This window comes from Labrus bergylta, chromosome 23, assembly GCF_963930695.1.
Source record: "Labrus bergylta chromosome 23, fLabBer1.1, whole genome shotgun sequence".
Lineage (NCBI taxonomy): Eukaryota > Metazoa > Chordata > Actinopteri > Labriformes > Labridae > Labrus > Labrus bergylta.
Genome location: NC_089217.1, coordinates 5476515 through 5491524, shown reverse-complemented (window position 1 = coordinate 5491524; position 15010 = coordinate 5476515). Strand labels below are relative to the sequence as shown.

The following is a 15010-nucleotide window of genomic DNA, read 5'->3' as shown; positions in this document are numbered from 1 at the left end:
TTTGGCAGAAAGTATCTAGTTCTAATTCTCTCTGAGACAGAAACATGCACTTCCAAATGGAGGAAAGTATCCCTAATTACAATTGATGTTCTACACTAATTCCTCTCTCTGACTTCTCTCCCTCTGTCTCTCTCTCGCGACTGCTTCAGGAAGCTGCCACGAATCACTTACAGCTTATCGCTGGGTAAGTGGCTGTTCAAATATGGAGCTATTCAAAGAACGCTTTTCAATACACACAGATGCTCCTTTCACCAACCACCCGGCTCCCCTCGCTCGCATGCATCGCTGTAGATACTGTACGCACAACCTAAAACAACACCCTCACACACACAGAACACCTGCTGGGTGACACTGACACTTTCCAATGGCACTGATGTCACGCAGATGTTTGGCTGGCATTCGAGGTAACAGGAGGAGCAGAGAAAGACCAAGGTGCTGCTTGTTTCCTCCAAATTTGACATTTTTAAGCAGTTAACAACTCCAGCGTGTAAGAACGTTGGACTGTGGATTCAATTGTTTTAGCAATCAGCAAAATTTGTTGAGTGCTTCTGTTTGATTTATAACTGCTGGACCGCTTTTGTTCTCTCTGCAATTTTATGCATTACTGTTGTTCTCTTAATCCATTGTGTTATTATTTTGATCTCTGTCATAGTAATGTTAGGTTGTAGTATTGTTTTTAGCTTGCGGACTATCTAATTGCTGCATTAAATGGCACTCTGAAAATTTACAAGTAAGGGGAGGCTGTCAAAAAGCATTGAGACTCCGTTAATAGAAAATCAAACTGAGCTTAATAATCGACCTCTCGTGGATCTCATGAAAAGGACCCTGATGCTCCTTTGATTCTTGCATTTCAAAAACACTAATGAAAACATGAATACCTGTGAATTTCTTGGAAAGCGATAGACTTGTTTTAAACATTTTCATCAAATGAGTACATGTTATGTGAAAGCATTCGCCTCATACTGATGTATTCTGCATGTACAGCTCATTGATTTAAATGTGTTTTTTTGTTTTTTTTAAGTCTGCCAAGCTTCTTCTATCTTTTCCCCAGACAAAACAGGCAGATCCTTTCAAAGAAAAAGGTCTAAAGATCAAGTTAAAGCTGTCTGCCCTACACCAACAAACAGACTAAGATAATGGCTACAGCTGGTCAATTCAATTTATTAAATAAAGGATATCGTGACTCCACACTGGATGAATTTTTAGATACAAAATGATGGCGATAACACCTTAAGATTATGATCTAAAAGTGTTGTGTTTTAGGCTTGTTTTGCTGCCCCCCAGTGACCAAAATAGATTAGTGTACAGCTTTAAAGCTCCTGTGAGGAACCCTCTGATTGTCCCTTGTGGACAAAGCAGTACATGTGTAAGTCTGACACCTACCTGGCAGCCATTAATAATAAATCTATAGAAATGATGGCTCTTCTTCTTGATGGTCTTGTTTGCTTTTGTAGCAGTAGTCAGTTTCATGACCAAATAAAAAACCCTCACATGAGCTTGCACACCGCAGTAAAGGATATTGCTACAGAGATGACCTTGATTATTCATTTTGACCTTTATTTAAATGTAAACGCCGCTGAGGATATTTAGGAGAACATCTATTAATGTGCTTTGCGGTCTTTATATCCTCTCCTCCTTTTTGAACTCCAGTCACAAGGCACTGCAGAGGTCACAGAGGTCACATCCCATTCATCCCAGCAGTGATAATTACGACATTCTTATGGAGAGATGAGTGGCCCCTTTTGACCCGAGAGTCCTCTTGACTCACGCACGCGAGCAGGAAGAGGAGGGCAACGTGACGGGAATTCATTTGGACCGATGACTGGAGCCCCTTTGCAATGCGAGAGAACACCGTACAGTATGGAGGTAAAACATTTCAAACAACCTCGACTTAGCTTTGACTGTAATTTGGAAGGCCTCTGTCTAGGACAGGATCGAGGAGTCAGCGTTAGAGCGCCCCAGGCCGAGTCTGTGTAGGGGACTCAGAAGGGGGATTAGCAGGGATTTAGAGAGCAGTAATTACCCTTGCCCATGGAGGGTCTGGTAATTTAATTACCTTAGCCATTCTGTTATTGCCCGGCAACACTGAGGCTCCAAGGTCAGGGGGTAGGGACATTTCAAAAGATGCTAAATTTGTTTATGACATCACTACAATGAATACTCTTTTCTGATTGGTACATTGCTGCAACATACTGCCTGGTATTTCTGTATAGCAGACCGATTCTACAGTCACATTTCTGATTGCAGACACAGCAAGGTCTGGCCATTTTATCGTTTCATAAGAGAATGAGAAAAACAGCGTATCTTTACTGCACAAGACTGAAAGACAAAAAAAAGCTTGAAGACAAATTTAGAATTGTTAAATGGTAAAACAGACTTGAGCTCGTATAGCGCTTTTCTAGTCTTCTGACTACTCCAAAGCGCTGTTACATCGCAGCTCACGCTTATCCATTCACACGAGCAGCGGGAGCAGCTTGGGGTTAAGTGTCTTGCCCAAGGACACATCGGACATGCAGCTGCAGGAGCTTGAGATCGAACCCCTGACCTTCCAGTTGAGAGACTTTCCCACGAAGCCCAGTTATGACCGCTTGCTCCCCATACGTTAGAAAAGGCAACACATTTCTTCCAGGAAAATGAAAACCCTCAAAGGCTTTTTTCATGCATTATTCATCCTATTCAAAGTCTAAATGGAAATTCTCTATATGTTTTCTGTATGATTAAAGTCACAGAACGTCATCATGAAACATAATGCAGAGCTGATCGAACCACATATAAAGAAAACGGTCTGTCTGTGTGCTTTAGGGTAGAAGGATAACATTATGTTGCACTGTGTATTTAGCATGAATATAAATGAACTCTGTTGCTGTTTATTCATCTCAGGAACTATAGTTTCCAAAGAGGAGTGATTCATAGTTAAATGCATGATGTACATAAGCTCTTCAGACGTAGACCTGCTAAAAGGATCCATCATGATGCCAACCTAATAACCTTTTGTTGAGAAAGTTTTGAAATGAAGTAGAATAATGGTTAAGCGAGAGTGATGAGGTTAAAGAGGAGTTGATTTGACGGGAGAGAAAAGAGAGACAGTTGAGGGATGTGTGGGAGTAGCAGCAGCTCCCCCGCACAGGAGGAAGAGTCACGATCCACAACTGAACGGCTCAAAGTGACACGCCATTAACACGTCAACAACAACTCCCGTGCAATCACACGTTAACCGCACATGTTCCTAACTGAGATATTAAGCAAAAGCAATGCCCAACATGGCACTTTAATACAAATTATCCACTTAAAGTCCCCTTAAGCCATGCACTGAATGAGTCCTGATGCCACTAAGCTTCAGGTTTGTCATTTGAAAGTCAATCATTCATGTTCGGTCACCAAACATTAAGCAGCATCACCGGGAATTCAATACATCTATAAGCTGCAGCGGGTAGATAAGGTCCAAAACCCACCTGTATGCTGCACAAGCATCCATGCAAACACAAATGCACACTGACATTTGAATCTGAACTCCTACACACGTCAGTACCTAAGGTAGACACGCTGCATCAAGCCCTAACAGACCTATATATTCTGGACCAGGGGTGGTAGCTCATCTGATGTGCATTACAATCATTGTATTAATTGGAAGCCATAAGGGAAATAGTTTGTTCTGTTTTTTTGAGTCATATCATTTTGTTCCAGTGTTGTGATGACGATGACTCTTCCTGAATCTAAACATCCACAGTTGTACCAGGAAACTCTGATCCAACTCCAAGGCCGAGTGAAAGCAACAGATTGAATTAAATCCTTTTAAAAGCATAAACTCTCGGCTGCTTCTTCTCGTGACATTTCTATCTAATAAGTAAAAAAACATTTTCCTTAAAATAAGCTTTCACAAGATCTCAGTGTGGCTTCTAGATTTTGTTTCCTGCCAGTTTAGCTTGTTAAAAATGTCCCTTTTATCGATACTAAACCCAATTATGAAGTCAGATTTTCTAGATTACTAACCAAACAAACAACAGATGAAAGTCCATAGTCTTCAAAATGATAAAAACTCATCACTAGGGATGAACAGATCGGGAAAAACCAGGGCTGATACAAATACCAATGTTTGAAACAACAATTTGGCAGATGGCTGATTTCCATGTTTTTTTTTCACCATGACTTTTTTGTAATTTTTTTGTGTGTCTCTTTTTCAAATGAGCCATGTGAGGGGATGCATTTTAACAGTTGTTAGTTGTCCCTCCTCTTGAAATGTGACAGGAACAAGTCGTACAAACTACATGTCACTGATCTTTCCCAGAGAGGATGTAAGGCTCCCACACTGACGTCATTTTCTTTCATGTTTACCTAAAGCAACTGCTGCTGCAAGGTTAGACTGTATTTTTCTGCAGTTTTTGGAAATGTTCTCTCTCTTAAACTGTATCTAAATAGACTGTATGTCATTCAAATACTTCGACGGGAAACTGCTTTTCTGAGGAACTTTGTGCATTTCGTCTGGTCAGATCAGTGCCTTCCTGTGCACAACAGATAGCACAGTTCATGTCAGCACAATCGCTCATTAGGGAAAGAACTGAATCTGTCCGTCAAGCACCTGTGTTTAGGGGGGGAAAGCGTCCAGACAGATGTTTCCTGGGACTCTGCAGGATGATTGATGCCCTTATTGTACAGCTGTTTAACATGCCAGACACCCAAGGGGTTTCCTGTTCTTCATCCCCCTTTTTTTTTTTTTTCAAGCAAAAGAAGACGGTGGATTGGCAGCTTTCCAGAATCGAGTCTATCAGCAGACATGTATCACATATCAGTGAAATTACCTTCCTCTGCAGCCCACTGGAACATGTAGAGGACATGAGCAGCTGCTGCCAGATCCCCCCGTACACCACCTGACGGGTGTGATGCTATCGACTTGGCAGAATTAGGCCGCCTCACCGAGCAATAATTACAACAAGAGATCTTAATCTCAAACGAGAGAACGAAAGGGTCGGAAAAAAATGGAGCAAAAAATCTCTCGCATGAAAATCTTCCCGTTCACCTAGTCTCTCTTTTGTATCACAGCCCCACCTCTACCCCTGTGAAGATCCAACCCCCCTATTCGTCACCCCATGAAGTCACCTTGACGCTGCCCTTCACGGCCCTCCATCACCGCATCGCATGTGTCAGGACACATCACACAGTCTGGTTTATAAAACCAAGACGAGGTGTTTGAGAAAACAGCTTCCTTACCATGTGCCTAAAAAAATACAGGACTAGTATTATATGAGGTAGCTCATATAAATCGTATTTTTGTCTGCTCAAATCCACACAGGATGAAAATTAGGCCACTTAAGGAAGAGGATAATAATAAAAACCAGACGTGATCAGGCCCAACAAAGTTAAATCAAGCTTAAATGATATCAGTTGATTGGCTTTGAATGTCTATAAACAGCTTAATCATGGTACAACAGAAGTTTGGACTCTTCATTTTCTTAATTCCACACATATGGAGTTCTGAATCTTGTATATGATATCACTGATAAACGGTTTAAACGAATATGTGTTGGAAAAAATATTCCTGTGTGTTACCAGAGAAGGTAGAGGACAACCACACTGTGAACCAAACTGGGATTTATTTTCTATCTTAAACACAAAACTAAAGAGAGGAGGACACTCTGGGACTCTCTCTTTGAAAGTCTTTGACCGAGTCTGCTCTAACAAACGCTGCTGAATTGCATTGTTTTAGCAAAAGAAAATCGAGGCTCCGCTCATGCCTACACAATGCGGAAGCAGACAAACACTCCTCTCGCTCCATCCGAGCTGCATCCTTCTCACTTTTCCGTCTTCTCTCTCCCGTTCTCGGCCTCTCCGCGGACGCCGCTCTGCCACTTTGGATCTGTCACGGGCAATAAGGATGAAAAATTGGCCCGCTCTTTGGGTCTCCAGTCTGTGCGCCAGTTTCAGCCTCCACCTTCACATGCCCGGAGGAGAAAAGAGCTCCGCACTCGCAAAACAAAATGGGATTTAACAAGGCCGGAATCAGTCACAATGCCTCGGTAAATAGCTGCTGAACCCTGCTTGAACCAGCGGCGGCGGTTTGAATACAGACTTTAACGTGGAAGTTGGGAGTGAGAGGATGCAGTTTGACGGTGCAGGGCGGATTTTAAAGGTTGGAATTCATGACAGAACACAAATAAGAAGAAATGGTTACATCAGAAAACATGCCAAAGTCAGCATGAATAAAATACTTGCTTCTTTCACAGCGGAGAATGGGAGCTCTCTGATCTCTTTTTTGTGTTCTTTACGTTCAGCAAGGTACATTGGGGGCTGCTGTGGCTCAGTTGGAAGGTCAGGGGTTCGATCCCCTGGAGCCACATGCCCGTTTGTTCATGGTCAAAACACTTAACCCCAAGATGCTCCTTCTGCTTCATCGACAGTGTGAATGTGTATGAATGGGGTTATTTCTGATGGTCACACAGCAGCGTCTCTGCCATTAGTGTGTGAATGGGTAGATGTGACCTTTGACGTAAAAGCACTTTGAGTGGTCAGAGGAGCTCTAGTCTATTTCCCACTGACATTTTTTGATCTTGACTATTGTTGCATGTTACGTGATTACAGTGTACGAGCGTATGCAAGAAAAAAAACATTTCTATATAAATGATTGCATTGACAGAAATAATTCTGCTTTGTGTATGTAATGTTGATGCACTTTGTTGGAGGGTGTAACAAACGGCAGTATTGAAATGATGCTGCTTCAGCCTGTTGTAGTTAAGAAAAAAAGGACTTCAGGTTTATCTGAGAGCCTGTAACATTATTCAAATAGTAGCCATGTGTAAATAATAATGAAGAATATTAAGGATACAAAACATAACTGAGAAGCATGTGGATGCATTGTGATTTGTTTGTTTGAAAATAATTCACAGTTAGAGTCATGGTTTAGTGAGGAGTAGAGCCGTGAGAGCTGTGATCTGTAGCACCACTAGTTATTGGTGATGATGTGCACATTCGAGTGTTGCGAAATATTTCATTTAAAAACTCTTCACTGTCTCTTACTTTCTATTCAGTATTAGTTCCAACTACAAGCTGCAAATGTGACTTCAACAGATACACATTAATATTGGCTTTGGCACGAGTCGATACACAACAACAAAGCCCAAAGTCTTTCTCTGTACTTCATATTCAGCATGAGAAACTGTATGAATCAGAATCTGAAGGGACACATGATTCATCTTCTTCTGTTCTCCTGATAAGACTGCCGGCAACAATGACAGGTGATGTTGTCAGAAGTCAACTTGTTTATGCCACCCCCCTCTACAATGTAAAATCAATACAGCATGATTCAACACATGAGATTCTGCATAGCATGCCTGGGTTTTCATAATCTTCCATCCTTTCGCCGACCATCAGAAGAACGAATATGACATTACATCGTGATGCATCCGTTGTGCACCCAGCTAGATTTAAGGAGGTACGGCAGCTCGAAGCGTTCATGTTGAAGACCTCCCACAGGGGGCTAATACATTTTATGGTCCATTTACTTTACGACCTTTTGAATTCTTAATGAAATATAAAACATATATGACATAAAATCTTACACAGCAGGGCGATAACATGACAATGAAATAGCTTTAAGTGAACCTGAAATGATCTCCAGGGTGGAACTCGTGTGTTGAATGGAGAAATAAGATAAACATACACACAGCAAAAAAAAACAGAAGAACTAATTTATGGATTGAAGCACTTGCATGTGGAAAAATAAGAGCAACTGTAGGATCATGTCATAATAGATACTGCCCAAAAAAACGTTTGGTTGCATGTAAAATAACTCAAAACACATGTGGAGTTTGTTTTTAAGTGCATAAAAGGAATCAGACTAACCTTTATCTCAACAAAGCCTGCTGTAGGGTCTCTTTAAATGCTTCCTCCACTCTCACAGGCAGCCACTGAGGATCTAGAGGAGATGAAAATAAAAAGGAAGACCATTAATTGTCTAATTTATGTTAGCTCTCAGAGTATTCTCGGGGTATCTCTGAGTTAATTCAAGGGGTTTCTGGCCCGAAAGATTCTGCTAAATGTAGCAAAAAATAGAGGAAAGTTTTAGAAAAAGAGCCCACTTAAGCAAACTAGTTAGGGCTGTCTTTCAAATGTACTTATTATTCATTTGAGGATATTAAAGAACAATTCTGTTGTAAAACTGTACAGGCGGACAAGACTGCAGGTACACACGACAAACACAACACACTGCTTCGCATTTAAGATCTCAGAGTAATCAGGAGAGTACACAATGGGCTCAAACTGCTGAATCCATTGTGTGAACTTTTGCCCCCGTTGATTGCACCATCAGCACAGTAATCTGTGTCAGTGGCTGGCTGGCAGATATCCATGATCAATGGACTGTTTTTACAGACAAATGGCCATATTTAGGGAACGACCAGTGGAGAGCAGCCATGTGGTGGAAAACCAGTTACAGAAAGCAGCTGGGGATCTCCTCCCAACAGATGCATGCCTGCTGTGGAGGTGTGAGGACTTTCCCAGTTCAGCCAAGGCGGGGAACGATGGGAGTCACGATGCTATCTGCACTCTCTACCAAACAGCAACCGCCGATGTTGAAAAAGGAATCCAATGCCGAAGTGCAGATACCTGAAATAAAGGCTGTTTTAGCAGCTTAAGCTAGTTGTGAAAAATACTCCAGTAGTACAGGAGGCCATGAGACAACAACCCCTCTGCACTTTAGTTGTTTGTATGCAGTCTGACTACTCATGATTGCCATTTATTCTCCACCTCATACGGTGAAAAGTGTATTTACCTGCCAACTGATGCATAGATTAAAAGCCACTGTGTTTTCTCTGCGGGAAAATAAAGTATTCCCAGACAGCTCATTGAGCCACTTTTCAATGCACCTGGGAATTACATTTTATACACGGCAGCACTTCAAACAAAATGATAGCCAACTGCGGGTTCATTTCATTTTTAATCATTGGTGTTGTGTCCTTTTATTTAAGATCAAACCTTTTGTGCTTAATTGCTTTTTTTTTGGGGGGGGGTGATATCAGGTGTCAGCCTTTCTTATTTTAAAATATAACATCATCTTTAAGTTGTATATTGGGTCCCTTTTGGGAACGACTGATTGCTGTAACACTTTCCAGCTGCTCTCGCATATCAAAATCACAAACAGGGAGCGCAGGCTGTGGTGACAGCGAGTCCCATTGCAACCTTGTGCACGAATCAATGACGCGTCATCATTTAGAATGCGCTGCTAAATATGCATGCATAACAAATAGCGTGATCGGAACACAATGAGCATGTCATCGTGATATTAGTCGCCAGCAAGTCAGCATTTGCCTTTGTGGCTTCAGCAGCCATCTGCACAAGTTCTTTTGTCAGGGCTTCATAGAACACAGTTCCTGTTTCCTGCTGCGTTCTCACATTTTCTTTTACAATCCTTCTGCTCATCAGTTTTTAACACTTTTTTCACAGGATAATGAGACTCATTATGGCAATCATTCCTCTAAATACCCCCCTTATTGGAATAATTTGTCCGAGTTGGATCACCATGGATCCAACTCCCCCCTGATCCACTCAGGTAGTTTCCATCATTTGTTGACTTTAAGCACAGATTATGCAAATAAAATCTTGGCTGAATTCATGCAACCGCATCCCATTCCCCTTCCCAAACCTAACCTTCTGATATTACCAGCAAAGATGACATTAATTTCTCCTGCAGCATCCCAGATATAGAAAATGCAACATGCAGAGCAATCTCCATGCTCAACAACCTGTGTCAAAGCTTATGTAATGACACGATGAGGGGGGGAAAGGACACAATCTTTAGATCTGAGTGTAGACTGAGAACCAGTCGAGGGTTGGGGGGGGGAGGGGGTGGGGGGGATGCTCAACAGGAGAGATATTGCCACGGTAATCTACACTGAGAGAGCGAGCTGTAGAGCAGGTTGACCTTGAAGAGTGTAACCTGCCAATCAAAAGAGTGTTTTCTCCTCGCTGACAGGCAGCCAGGCAGAAAGCAGAGCCCCAGATATGTCAGCTTGGTGCAGATGTATAAATGATGTGGGAGACACAAATATAATGTGTGTACCACTTTTCACACTTTCCTTTAGAACACTAGAATGTGCTTCGTATAATATGGATTTCCCTTACACTACACTCACACAGAGAGATTAGCTTTAAGGCCAGCTTTCTGTTTTTTTACCTCGGTTCCCAAAGCTACAGGGAATAGCATAGTTGCCACGGAGTTGTAAGTATCCTGTCTGTGAGGGAGAAAAGCTGGTAAACAGTATTTTGGCTTCTGAGAGCCTTTTAAAACATTCATCTGTTAATCAAACTGGACACCCTGGATCATGCTTCATGTCCACCAACGCAGCCAGCATGGCCAGACGCAGTGGAAACTTACTTGAAAGGCTGGGTTATTTAAAGATAGCGGGCTACACACGGCTACAACTATATAAAAAGAATAAAAGATCAGGAACCTTCATTAAAAGTTAGGATGCATTTTTACTTCCACACTTTGAATACTTTACTTTTCAGGAAAGGTTTTGTTTACGAAAATCTGTTTCCTTCTACCAAAGACACCTTATTAAAACGTACTGCTTTAAATTGTTCAGTATTTCTGCTGTTTAGAGAGCAGAGGATGCATTTCTTAACAGCACTCTTTGGTGTACGGTGACTTTTCCTCGTGGAGCAACACATCTCACATGTCGGTTAAACGCGCTTCCATCATACCAGGTTAGGCCGTCTGGGTAATACATGATTGATCTAAATAGAACTGCATTACCCATGGGGCATCTGTTTTCAATGATCCGTTCCCCTTTTTCTTGCCTGCATCCATTATCTCCATTTGTGGCTGGCAAGCGCCGACTTCTGATGTTGAAAAATGACGCCAATTCAGAACAGTCCACAGCCTGTCCATTTGAGGCTCGCTCCAAAAAAGCTCCAGAAGTTCCAAAGCTGCCTCAGTGCGTCCTGAAGAAGTGGCGTACTGACGGCAGAGTAAAGCGCTCAAAATGTTCCGTTGTCATTGGTTTTTAGACTATTTTTCTTTCAAGTTTTATGTGATAAACCAGCATCTTTAATGTCAGGGTGCCTGTACGTGAGTGAAAAAGAACAGTACTGCTGGATCCTTTGTGCGTTTACATGCCGTCCACATGTCTCCTACCAGAAAATGAATGCCTGTCATGTGCTTAGCTACTGTTTCCCCAGCTTGTCTCACAACAACCATGCTCTAAATCTACATGAGACAGACCTCTATGTGCAAAGGTCTCCACCAGGCAACCATCTGCTCTGGGCAAAACATCTCTACTACCGTAAATGCTGCAAGCTTCTTCCTTTCATTTCCAAAAGGGCAAATACACAAAGGTGTATGTCCTTTGCATTCAAGCAAGCTGACTGGATTCAGCATGAATATAATGTCATGACATCTTAGACCCAGCATGCTGCTGTTTCACTTCTACTTATTTCCTCAGATTTTCCACCTGTCTTTTTGCCATTTGCAGTCTTTCACCCTTTTCTGTCACCCAGACGCCTTTTTTTTATGTTGTCCATGACAAGGTTTTATTCGACTTCACACCATTTGCCCACAATACCGAGCGACAGTGAACTAGAAATGTAACACGGTGCAGAGATTGACACCTGACAGTGGAATGAATACCAAAGAAAATATGAGAACTCCCAGAAAAAGCTGTAACTCAAGACTTAGACTTGTGTTTAATCATTTTTTACAGCTCTATTTTTTGCAAAAAATACATGTTCTTTATTCCCATCATGTGACATTATGACACCCCTGTCTTCCATCACAACACCCCGCACGCTGTTCTTCACACCAAAGAGCCTGAATCGAGGCTTGGGTGGAGAAACGCAGTACCTTGGTAAAATGCAGACTCTGCAGCTGCTGGTGTATAAACACGACAGGTTATTCTGCTGTGACTCAAACTCAATCCTCTCCTTGTTCTTTTAATGGCTTCTCAATGGGAGAGTAATTATAAACCACAAAGATCATTTTGAATGGTAAACTCCACTCATGTGGAGGCAGTCATTTTATAGAAGAACATACGCGGGTTAGTTGTGCTACAAAGAGGTAAGCTGTTGGAAAAACAGCGGTCAAAAAGACTGACTGACATTTCATTTGTATTGTTTCTTTTTTTGTTTTCGCAGCGTCATGTCACCTCCGATTGTTGTGGGAACGCAGCCTTATGGATCACGTTTCATCTCCAAGTGACGTCAAACAGATTTGTGATACACCCCAGCTTCTTTAAGAGACATGAAACTAGTGTTCACAATATCTCCAGCACGGGTCTTTATCCCTGTGGCACCGAGCTGTCCTGTACAGACACTGCCCTCTGAGCAAACAAGATTACATTGATGAACAGAGGCGGGCTTGTTTACTCCCTGTGTCAAGGTACTTTGGGGGTGACTCACTGTCAGCGAGGAGGAGAAACTTTGGAGACGGCAAGCTGCTTTCTGGTAATTCAAGGAATTAAAAGAAAAACTCTGATGAAAAGTTTACTTTCTCTGGTCACTTGAGGACAATGGCCAGAATGAAGTTCTTCAAAATTGTGCCATGTATCTTCATTATGTTCTCTACAGTTCTGTCCCGAAATGACCTGCCTCAGTGGGCTAAAGGTGAGTGGAAAAAGATGGATTTTTTTTTGCATTCCATATCTTTCCCGCCAACGCCATCACAACACATTGCATTGTTAATATACGTTGTTTTCAGCCATGTATTAACACAAATCTGAAACCCCTAAATCACACTAAAAAGGATTTGGCTTAACATTGTATACTCATAATAGTATAAAGGATGCAATACCTTATGATATGATGCAATGCTTTGTGATGCGTTGCGATGTGATGTGATTCCAAACGATATAACGGAGGACCACAGCCACAACGGTTTGAGTTTTGTGGTGCCACAGTGTCATTCAACACGGCAATACAATCGAACAATCTTGTTTGACTAAAGCTACTGAAGTCCACCTAGAAGGTACATGCTGACATACAGGACAATGCTTGGTTGAGCAATGTGTATTGTGTCACTACATCTGCACTACATAAAGAGTGTTCATGGACTGGACCTGTTTGGATCACCCATGATCATGATGGATGTTGACATGTGTCTGGTCTGCTGTGCAATCGGTGGAGCTCGAGAGATAGTTGCGCGCTTGGTTGGCGGACAGCCATTTGAGAGTGGGCTCCATCTTGGCTGAGGGTGGTTGATTCCTATCTCATTCTCCGTCATTTCCCACAATGCTTTATCGGTCTCCTGGAGGCAATATTCCTATAGCTACCGGAGGGGAGATGATTGTTATTCAAGCACATGCCCCAAGCATCAAACAGTGCACAGGCACCGTAAAGGGCCAGTGTATGAGTGGTCGGTGGATATATCATAAAAGACAGATTGGAGGTTGATATAGAGATCTTGGATAAAAAAAAAAACAAGACCTCTGTAGTAGCACTTAAAACATGATTTTGAGTGACATGACATAAAAGGCCTGCACGTACAAGAAACCCATAGGGCTACAGTAAACTATAAAGAGGGGTTCTTTGCTCTTGTACACAATGCAACTCACATACTAAGAGCATGCAAATAACAGGCAATGAAAGTTGGTTGCGCTCTTTACCGCTACCTAATACCGACTCCCTAATTGATTTTCCAGCCTAAGAATTTTCCTGAAGGAAAGGCAATCAAAAATATTTCAGATCAGTAAAGACCTTTAACTGACACGTATGCATGATGCACGTTTATTTGTATTTGTATAATGTCATGTGCATAAAGTCTGAAGAACCTTTTAGTCTTACTAAAATGTACCTACAAGGCCATAGAGCTGTGGATGTAATCATGAGCACATGGCGTCTGTGGAGATCATGTATTCCAGCCTCCTCAGCTTTATGGCAGCAGAATGTAAATCAGAACGTGTTAACAGATGTGTCAGCTCTCTCTGTGGAGCTCTGTATGAACTGCATCAGTGTTCATAAGCTAGGAAGGGCAAGCAAGCTAAACTAGGCCAGAGGGGAGTCGTCTCCATGGCGACAACAGCAAAAGAACCTAATGAACCTGTGTAATGAAGCTACTTGTAGGTTGTTTTTGTGAGAGTACAATGAGAACATAAGTGTTTAAATTCAATTTACAGCGTCACAGAAGTCCTTTCTTTTTCCCTTTTGGACAGAAAGGAATGGTGGTATTGTTTGTAGACGGACAACATGCGCTCCTCTTAGAGCTCTTTTTTTCTTTTTCTATATGTCAACCCCTAAACACACAAAGCAGTAAATGACACAGCTCATTTGACACGAGTCATTCGATGCTCCTATGGTGCACTGCAGGCATCAGATCTGAAATGCCAACAACGGAAGCAGCGGTACTGTAGGGAAAAGGTCACTATTTAGGTAAAGTGTTTGTATACTACAGATACCCTCATTTAGTGTCTATACGTATCTAAAAATTCAGCAAGGACATAGCTTGATGATTAGATAGATGCTAAATGTCAAAGAAGGGTAGGGCTTGACACTTTTGTTGTTGTGCCTCAGTGGATGTTCAAACAATAAGGCAGATTTCAAAAGCATTGTGTCTTGTGCCTCCAGTGCTGTGCTTTCATTTCTTTTATGTATCACCAGAAATGCAGAAATTAAAGTCTTATAGTGTATGTTTGTTGCATGTAAAAAATATCTGAATCTTCATAATATGTAATCAATCCATCAGCGCTCCTCAGCTTGTCCTAGTTTCAGTTGTACAGATCTAACAAGTTAGTCAAAACCTCCTTCTCCACAGGAAGGTTTTCATGCCCCACCTGCGGGATCTCAGATTATTCCAAAGCTAGCTGAGATATATCTTCCCACCAACCAACTTAGGTCGTGACCTACCGTAAAATCCGGTGTATAAGACGCACTTTTAACGCCTATTTTTCCGTCTTAAAAGTTGGCTGCGTTTTATACACCGGTGCGACCAATATACCAGTATAAAATACTGAAACACGCGCTGCCATTACAGCGGGTGCAGCAGCCCCTGTCACTCCTACCTGGGGTGATTAAAACCCTTACAGTCTATGTT

General features: G+C 42.0%; 1 protein-coding gene across 5 annotated transcripts in view; it reads right to left on the bottom strand.

Moving 5' to 3' along the window:
* syt1a (synaptotagmin Ia) overlaps positions 1-15010 on the bottom strand; it is a 141105-nt gene that overhangs the window by 77310 nt on the left and 48785 nt on the right. For 4 of the 5 annotated variants that reach the window (XM_020647716.3, XM_020647715.2, XM_020647714.2 and 1 more), the window contains exon 3: positions 7834-7906. The exons of the other annotated variant lie outside the window; for it this stretch is intronic. The gene's annotated coding sequence lies outside the window, so the exon portion shown is untranslated. The remainder of the gene's footprint in view (positions 1-7833; positions 7907-15010) is intronic. 5 annotated transcript variants of the gene reach the window in all.